Genomic DNA, 10124 nt, shown 5'->3' with positions numbered 1-10124 from the left:
ATGTTTACTGCTGCAGGCTGTAAGGAGCTTATTCTTGTTTAAGTACAATCAGGTTATTGTGGCTGCTATATACATATATATATATACACAGACAGACAAGGGGGCATACTTTTCCATCCTCCACCAGCACAATCAGTCATGGGGTAAGATGAAGATGTATTTACGTTAAGTTAAGGGTCCTAAAAATAGTCGTACACTTTTACTTGTCTTGACACAGGTCATAAATGTATGTCTAATGTCCTAGGAGGATGTCTGGGAGGAAACTGGGAGAGTTTCATACACCATTCACGTCCATGGTAGACTTGACCCATATTCTGGTCGGCCAGAGAGTCTGAGTAATTGTTGGCTAATCTCCTTAATGCAGCTACTGCTAATTTAGCTCTGTATACAAACGTGACATTGTTGCTATGACAGAAAGAAAATTCAAACAAAGATTTAATTGCAACTCATATCTAAGTGGGTGCTCGTGCTGGCCCCTTTTTTTCCCCCATTTCTGATATGATGGATCGTTCGCTCCAAGGACCCTTTGATTTATTTACCTAAGAGGATGAGTTGAGCATGTTGGAAATCTTGCGACTAGCTCGGAAAGACAGTACCGTGCAGTATCGAGGAGTCCTCGACTGCTGCTCGATCATCCTATTTGACCAACTTAATTGAGGGAAATAAGAACAATCAAAATGTATTTTTGATACTGTCGCAATGCTAACTAAAAAGCAGCACTCCCCAAGAGAGGATGGCTTTCACTTCAGCAGTGATAAATTCATGAATATCTTTGAGGAAAAGATCATGATCATTAGAAAGCAAATTACAGACTCCTATTTAAATCTGCGTATTCCTCCAAAGCTCAGTTGTCCTCAGTCTGCACAACTCTGCCAGGACCTAGGATCAAGGGAGACACTCAAGTGTTTTAGTACTATATCTCTTGACACGATGATGAAAATAATCATGGCCTCTAAACCTTCAAGCTTCATACCTATCATACCTACCCTATACCAACTAAACTACTGAAAGAGCTGCTTCCTGTGCTTGGCCCTCCTATGTTGAACATAATGAACGGCTCTCTATCCACCGGATGTGTACCAAACTCACTAAAAGTGGCAGTAATAAAGCCTCTCTTGAAAAAGACAAACCTTGACCCAGAAAATATAAAAAACTATCGGCCTATATCGAATTTTCCATTCCTCTCAAAAAAAATGTAAAAGCTGTTGCACAGCAACTCACTGCCTTCCTGAAGACAAACAATGTATGCGAAACGCTTCAGTCTGGTTTTAGACCCCATCATAGCACTGAGACAGCACTTGTGAAGGTGGTAAATTACCTTTTAATGGCGTCAGACCGAGGCTCTGCATCTGTCCTCGTGCTCCTAGACCTTAGTGCTGCTTTTGATACCATCGATCACATCATTCTTTTGGAGAGATTGGAAACCCAAATTGAAAGAAAGATATCAGTTTGTCCTCTGACAAGTCAACTGTAAATGTCGGTGTTCCTCAAGGTTCAGTTTTAGGACCACTATTGTTTTCACTAAATATTTGACTTCTTGGTGATGTCATTCGGAAACACAATGTTAACTTTCACTGCTATGTGGATGACACACAGCTGTACATTTCGATGAAACATGGTGAAGCCCAAAATTGCCCTAGCTTAGAAGCCTGTGTTTCAGACATAAGGAAGTGGATGGCTGCAAATGTTCTACTTTTAAACTCAGACAAAACAGAGATGCATGTTCTAGGTCCCAAGAAACAAAAATGTTCTGTTGAATCTGACAATTAATCTTGATGGTTGTTCAGTCGTCTCAAATAAAACGGTGAAGGACCTCGGCATTACTCTGGACCCTGATCTCTCTTTTGACGAACATATCAAGACTGTTTCAAAGACAAAGCTTTTTTCCATCTACGTAACATTGCAAAAATCTGAAACTTTCTGTCCAAAAATTTTGCAGAAAAATTCATCCATGCTTTTGTCACTTCTAGGTTAGACCACTGCAATGCTCTACTTTCCGGCTAACCGGATAAAGCACTAAATAAACTTCAGTTAGGGTTAAACATGGCTGCTAGAATCTCGACTAGAACCAAAAAAATGGATCATATTACTCCAGTGCTAGCCTCTCTACACTGGCTTCCTGTTAAGGCAAGGGCTGATTTCAAGGTTTTACTGCTAACATACAAAGCATTACATGGGCTTGTTCATGCCTATCTTTCCGATTTGGTCATGCCACACATACCTACACGTACGCTACGGTCACAAGACGCAGGCCTCCTAACTGTCCCTAGAATTTCTAAGCAAACAGCTGGAGGCAGGGCTTTCTCCTATAGAGCTCCATTTTTATGGAATGGTCTGCCTACCCATGTGAGAGACGCAGACTCAGTCTCAACCTTTAAGTCTTTATTGAAGACTCATCTCTTCAGTAGGTCCTATGATTGAGTGTAGTATGGCCCAGGAGTGAGAAGGTGAATGGAAAGGCACTGGAGCAACGAACTGCCCTTGCTGTCTCTGCCTCTAACCCTGCCTCTAACCCTATTACAGGGTCTGAGTCACTGGCTTACTGGTGCTCTTCCATGCCGTCCCTAGGAGGGGTGTGTCACTTGAGTGGGTTGAGTCACTGACGTGATCTTCCTGTCTGGGTTTTGCCCGCCCCCTTTGGTTTGTGCCGTGGCGGAGATCTTTGTGGGCTATACTCGGCCTTGTCTCAGGATGGTAAGTTGGTGGATGAAGATATCCCTCTAGTGGTGTGGGGGCTGTGCTTTGGCAAAGTGGGTGGGGTTATATCCTGCCTGTTTGGCCCTGTCCGGGGGTATCGTCGAGATGGGGCCACAGTGTCTCCCAACCCCTCCCGTCTCAGCCTCCAGTATTTATGCTGCAGTAGTTTATGTGTCGGGGGGCTAGGGTCAGTATGTTATATCTGGAGTATTTCTCCTGTCTTATCCAGTGTCCAGTGTGAATTTAAGTATTCTCTCTCTCTCTCTCTCTCTCTCTCTCTCTCTTCTTGCCTTTCTAGGGAGTTTTTCCTAGCCACCGTGCTTCTACACCTGCATTGCTTGCTGTTTGGGGTTTTAGGCTGGGTTTCTGTACAGCACTTTGAGATATCAGCTGATGTAAGAAGGGCTTCATAAATACATTTGATTTGATTCTCTCCCTGTACCCAGTGAATAGGGCTATACATGTAACTGCAGATCTATTGTTTATGAAGTATAACAACCTTATTGGGTGTGTGCCTCGACTAATAGTCTTGCCAGTGTGAAATCTCTCTTGGATCACATAAAACAATCAAATTATTTTAGACTGGGTTCAGTTTTCCCCCATCAATATTGACTATATGACTTAGGTCATGGTTTATCCATCTTGCTCAAGCATAACCCTCCCGAAACACTTTATGAATATTATCATCACAATAGGGTGTTGACTTTCCCCTCAACTTCACTCTTAACCCAATGAGTAACCAATCACCATTTGGAACTTGGAACAGATCCCTCAAGGAGTAAGGAACAGCCAAGGAACACATTTGGTTTAAAGCTTTGTGATTCCAGAAACGATTTCTTGGTAAAAGGTATTAAAAAGAAACTCAATCTATTCTCCATCCTGCTTTAGTTTGAGTCTCTCGAACAAAGAGAAGAAACCAGGGGCCATATGTATCAAGCGTCTCAGAGTAGAATAGCTGATATGGGATCAGGTCCCTCCTGTCCAAATAATCTAAATTATTATAACCTAAAATGCCAAACTGATTCAACATTAGCATTCCTATGCTTTCTCAATACAGGTCCTTATTCCAGAGGTTGAAACATTGAAGAAAGTCCAGATAGAAATACATCATGTTGAACAGATAATATTCTTTGTCAGAGAGCATAGTCTATCATGTCTGCTCTATAAATTACATTTCTATCTGCAACACTAACGTTTCTGCCTTGTGAACATGCACATTTCGGTTTAGCTGAGTGTGTACATTGGAAGATTTACTCAGACATACAGGAGATTTGTTGGTGGTTAAGACAACGAGATATGGATGATTCTACAGAAGTGGTACAAATTACAGTCCCACCCAAAAAACTATGGAGAAAAAAACAACAGTTATGTCTCCAATCTTAAGACATTTACTTACATCATGACATGTTCTAATTCAATCCAAAGTAATAACAAACATCTTGTTAAATTAATACAGTACGGGGCCTCCCGGGTGGCACAGTGGGTTCTGGGTTCGCGCCCAGGCTCTGTCGTAACCGGCCGTGACCGGGAGGTCCGTGGGGCGATGCACAATTGGCCTAGCATCATCCGGGTTAGGGAGTGTAGAGAAATCCTTGTCTCATCACGCACCAGCGACTCCTGTGGTGGGCCGGGCGCAGTGCGCGCTAACCAAGGTTATTTCTATTGAGAGGTTGCTGTCCCAAACCCTGACTCCTAAACTTCATGTTTGAAAATAAAGCAATTCATGATTTGTCATTTTTTAACACAATTATAACATCTTGAGTCTGACTATTATTACAATATTATGATGTTAAAAGATGTAACCTTCATTTAACTAGGCAAGTCAATTTACAATAACAGCCTACCGGGGAACAGTGGGTTAATAAATGAAATTCCTCAAACATAGAAGTATTATACACCATTTTAAAGACAAACTTCTTGTAAGTCCAACCACAGTATCCGATTTTAAAAAGGCTTTACTACGAAAGCACACCAAACGATTATGTTAGGTCAGCGCCTAGTCACAGAAAACCATACAGCCCTTTTCCAGCCAAGGAGAGGGCTCACAAAAGTCAGAAATAGCGATTAAATTAATCACTAACCTTTGATGATCTTCATCAGATGGCACTCATAGGACTTCATGTTACACAATACATGTCTGTTTTGTTCGATAAAGATCATATTTATATCCAAAAATCTCAGTTTACATTGGCGCGTTATGTTCAGAAATGCATTGTCTCAAACAAACATCCGGTGAAAGTGCAGAGAGCCACATCAAATTACAGAAATACTCATCATAAACATTGATCTAAGATACAAGTGTTTAACATACATTTAAAGATAAACTTCTCCTTAATGCAACCGCTGTGTCAGATTTCAAAAAGGCTTTACGGCGAAAGCACACTTTGCGATTATGTTAGGTCAGCACCTAGCCACAGAAAACCATACAGCCATTTTCCTACCAAGGAGAGGTGTTACAAAAGTCAGAAATAGAGTTCAAATTAATCACTTACCTTTGATGATCTTCATCTGATGGCACTCTCAGGTCTCCATGTTAGACAACAAATGTTTGTTTTGTTCGATAAAGTCCATCATTTATGTCCAAATCCCTCCTTTTTGTTCGTGCATTTAGCCCAGTAATCCAAAATGCACACGGCGCAAGCACAAAGTCTAGACGAAAAGTTTAAAAAGTTCTATTACAGTTTGTAGAAACATGTCAAACGATGTATAGAATCAATCTTCAGGATGTTTTTATAATAAATCTTCAATAATATTCCAACCGGACAATTCCTTTGTCTTTAGAAATGAAAAGGAACAGAGCTCATGCTCACGGCCGTGCACGTGACCAAACAAAAGGCTTTCAACCAGACCACTGGTTCAAACAGCTCTTATTCGCTCCCCTTTCATAGTAGAAGCCTGAAATAACATTCTAAAGACTGTTGACATCTAGTGGAAGCCTTAGCAAGTGCAATCTTACCCCATAGACACTGTATATTCGATAGGCAATGACTTAAAAACTACAAATCTCAGATTTCCCACTTCTTGGTTGGATTTTTCTCAGATTTTCACCTGCCATAAGAGTTCTGTTATACTCACAGACATCATTCAAACAGTTTTAGAAACTTCATAGTGTTTTCTACCCTAATCTACTAATAATATGCATATCCTAGCCTCTGGGCCTGAGTAGCAGGTAGTTTACTCTGGGCATGCTTTTCATCCGGACGTGAAAATACTGCCCCCTACACCAGTGAGGTTAAGCTACAACCCTACAAATACCACCAGGTGATGGAATTGCACCCCTCTCCAGCATGGCCACATGATGAGTAGTCTGTCTGAAAACATTTTGGAGAGAATTAGGGAGCAAGTTGATAAATCTTCATCTTTTTAAGAAGTATCACTTCTGACTGAACATATATCAAGAAATATTGTAGAGTATGGTTTTGGGGGAAAAAATAAAGAAAAAAATAACATTTGTTGTCCATTAAAATAACATCAATTGATCAGAAATACAGGGTAGACATTGTAGATATCTATAATGTGCTATACTGTACGGTATGGCACTGTACTGTTGTTGTCCATTAAAATAACATCAATTGATCAGAAATACAGGGTAGACATTGTAGATATCTATAATGTGCTATACTGTACGGTATGGCACTGTACTGTAATGTACTGTACTCTCCTGTACTGTACACAAGTTTACTCTACTTGAGTTTCTTACAATTAAAGAAAGGGCCCATGGACTCTTAATCTAGTTGCATTGGTCTTGAGATCATTCAACCACATTAATTCCGTCTTTAACTTGTCATGGTCTCAACTCACTGGGTCTGGATATTGGGACCAATGTCCTGGTATAAATCTTGGTCTTGGCTCCTGGATATTTCCTTAGTCTTTGGTTTACAAACCATAGACAACCCAATTTGAAGAAGACAATGCTCTCTGATGATTGGCTGATCACTCCCAACCCATAGGAATCCCCATCCAGTTCACTACTTTTAAATGGTGGAAGCCCTCAATTGCAATGTCCATGCTAAAACTGGTTATATCCATGATGAGTCCTCCATTTATCTCTTATTTTGCCTAAAGTTTGCGGACGACACAACAGTGGTAGGCTTGATTACCAACAACGACGAGACGGCCTACAGGGAGGAGGTGAGGGCCCTCGGAGTGTGGTGTCAGGAAAATAACCTCACACTCAACGTCAACAAAACTAAGGAGATGATTGTGGACTTCAGGAAACAGCAGAGGGAACACCCCCCTATCCACATCGATGGAACAGTAGTGGAGAGGGTAGCAAGTTTTAAGTTCCTCGGCATACACATCACAGACAAACTGAATTGGTCCACTCACACAGACAGCATCGTGAAGAAGGCGCAGCAGCGCCTCTTCAACCTCAGGAGGCTGAAGAAATTCGGCTTGTCACCAAAAGCACTCACAAACTTCTACAGATGCACAATCGAGAGCATCCTGGCGGGCTGTATCACCGCCTGGTTCGGCAACTGCTCCGCCCTCAACCGCAAGGCTCTCCAGAGTGTAGTGAGGTCTGCACAACGCATCACCGGGGGCAAACTACCTGCCCTCCAGGACACCTACACCACCTGATGTTACAGGAAGGCCATAAAGATCATCAAGGACATCAACCACCCGAGCCACTGCCTGTTCACCCCGCTATCATCCAGAAGGCGAGGTCAGTACAGGTGCATCAAAGCTGGGACTGAGAGACTGAAAAACAGCTTCTATCTCAAGGCCATCAGACTGTTAAACAGCCACCACTAACATTGAGTGGCTGCTGCCAACACACTGACAATGACACTGACTCAACTCCAGCCACTTTAATAATGGGAATTGATGGGAAATGATGTAAATATATAAACAATGCTACCTTATATAATGTTACTTACCCTACATTATTCATCTCATATGCATACGCATATACTGTACTCTATATCATCGACTGCATCCTTATGTAATACATGTATCACTAGCCACTTTAACTATGCCACTTTGTTTACATACTCATCTCATATGTATATACTGTACTCGATATCAGCTACTGTATCTTGCCTATGCTGCTCTGTACCATCACTCATTCATATATCCTTATGTACATATTCTTTATCCCCTTACACTGTGTATAAGACAGTAGTTTTGGAATTGTTAGTTAGATTACTTGTTGGTTATTACTGCACTGTCGGAACTAGAAGCACAAGCATTTCGCTACACTCGCATTAACATCTGCTAACCATGTGTATGTGACAAATACAATTTGATTTGATTTGATTTGATTTGGGGTTAAGTGATCATCTAAACATCTAACAACATCATTAATTAAATGCATAAGTAATTCAATCAATCAGATTCATACAGCCAACATTAAACATTTTACAGAGAACAATAGAGATTATATTTCTCTAAATTCAACGTAAAGGTTTTGAAAATCAGGTTAAAAATCATGTTTTTGCTATTTTGTTCATTTGGTATGCAAATATATATTTGTTAATGAATCTGTAGTAGAAGGTTAATCAAAATTATAACTACTGTGAATGGTTCTCTCTTTACTGCAACTTGTTGATCAATTACATAAATTAAATTACATAAATTACAATGGGGTTGTATGTAATCTGGTATGCAAATACAAACAAAGTGTGTGAGTAATATATATATATATCTACCTGACATATCCTGAAATTTTGGGAAAAATAGGATACCCCCAACTTGCCCCACTTCTGTAAAATTACCCATATAGGCCATGGTAATACTAGCCTTTCAGACAGTTCCTATAAGTCTTGGCACAGAGCGAGGCCGCCGGATTCCAGTTTCCCAGCCCCAACCTCAAACCCCAGTCTGTGTGGGTAACTGATGAATCCAATATGGACGTTGGAGCCATGTGATTTAGTGTATTGCTCCGTCATGGATATATAATAAAGTATTACAGAAGCATTCCTAAACCCCAGATATTAGATTTCCAGACTGTGTCGAAGGAAAGCTAGTTTTCAGATGGTTCGATCATGGTTTTTGCAACATCGACTTTGTATGTTTGAGTCTCGCATGGGAGTACCTTTCATGAACTTGAACTTAGTATAACTTATGGGCAATGCCAAGATAAGGAGGATGGTGTCATAACTTTATAGCATCAATGATGACATATACTGAATCTATGAACTTAGATACAATATACTTAAACTACAACTTGAACCTAATCTGGGTAACTACCATAATAGGAGTTTGACAGATTATAAAACACTGTTTTTCTCCATCCTGAGAATCTCCACGATGACAGAAACAAAATGTAATCAGATAACAACCATACTGTTGACTTTGGCTCACCGAACCACAGATATATCTAATAAATGTATCACTTCACTTCTCATTTCACAGTCCGCCCAATGAATGATAATCCTCTGCATTCTAAACTGCCATCTTTTATGACTCAGAAGGAAAATTGGCAGAAAACTTCATTTACATTTGAGTTAAAATGCAAGCTAGCTAATATGGGGTGGGAAAGTCAGTGAAGTCAGTGGAAAATGTCCAAAGGGAATCATAGAGCATGCATTTGGGAGAGGAGAGTTGAGGCCAAAGATCCTTCCCACATAAGAAGGCTTGCATCTCCTGTGCAATTGGTCTTGGTTTGGCTCTCTTTCTTGTAACCCTAAGTGTGTGTGTGTGTGCTTGCGTGCGTGTGTCTCATCTCTGTCAGCTCTAATTTTAAAGCCAACGTACAATTTAGTGTTCACGAAATAAATGCTGGAAAGGACTGATACTATAAATGGTGAAGTGCTTTTACTATAGTGAACACAGGCTTAACTCGCTGGTGTCACTTTAAAAATAAGTGTTGATAGATTCTGCCTCTCTCATAGAAACATGGTCCTAACGCTAGAGATACAGATTGACTAATGTTTAGATTTCTCCTTAAACTGACCTATGAAAGTGTGAGTGTTTTGCAATTGTGGTTAAAGGGAAAATAGATATAAAAGTCATGTCAACATCTACCTTAGGAAATGACTCCACATTCGCCTCTCCCGAGCCTGTTGGGGAGTTGCAGTGATGAGACAAGATTGTAATTGAAATTGGGAAAAATAAAAGAAAAATGGGAGTAAATATGTAATAAAATATAAGAAATAGACGTGTTTTAATCTCAGGTCAAGACAAACAGACTATTGATCCAAGAGAGTTAAACAGGAACAGGAAATTGTGGGTAGAATGAGAGGAAGTATAACTTCTGTGATGCTGGAAGAGGTTCAATTCTTGGTGCTTTCAAGACAACTGGGAACTTGGGGAAAAAAGTAGGTCAAATCATGGCATCATTTAGGTCGGAAAGTCAGAACTTTAGAAAGATGCCAGAGTTTTCGACTTGGAATTACAAACTTCTTTCCCCAGTCAGAGCCTGTTTTTTTTCCGTGTTCCCAGTTATTTTGAACACGGCAAACGTGGAGGTATAAGACCACAAG

The sequence above is a fragment of the Oncorhynchus tshawytscha genome, linkage group LG15 (assembly GCF_018296145.1).
Source record: "Oncorhynchus tshawytscha isolate Ot180627B linkage group LG15, Otsh_v2.0, whole genome shotgun sequence".
Classification (NCBI taxonomy): Eukaryota; Metazoa; Chordata; class Actinopteri; order Salmoniformes; family Salmonidae; genus Oncorhynchus; species Oncorhynchus tshawytscha.
This window is presented reverse-complemented; position numbering follows the sequence as displayed.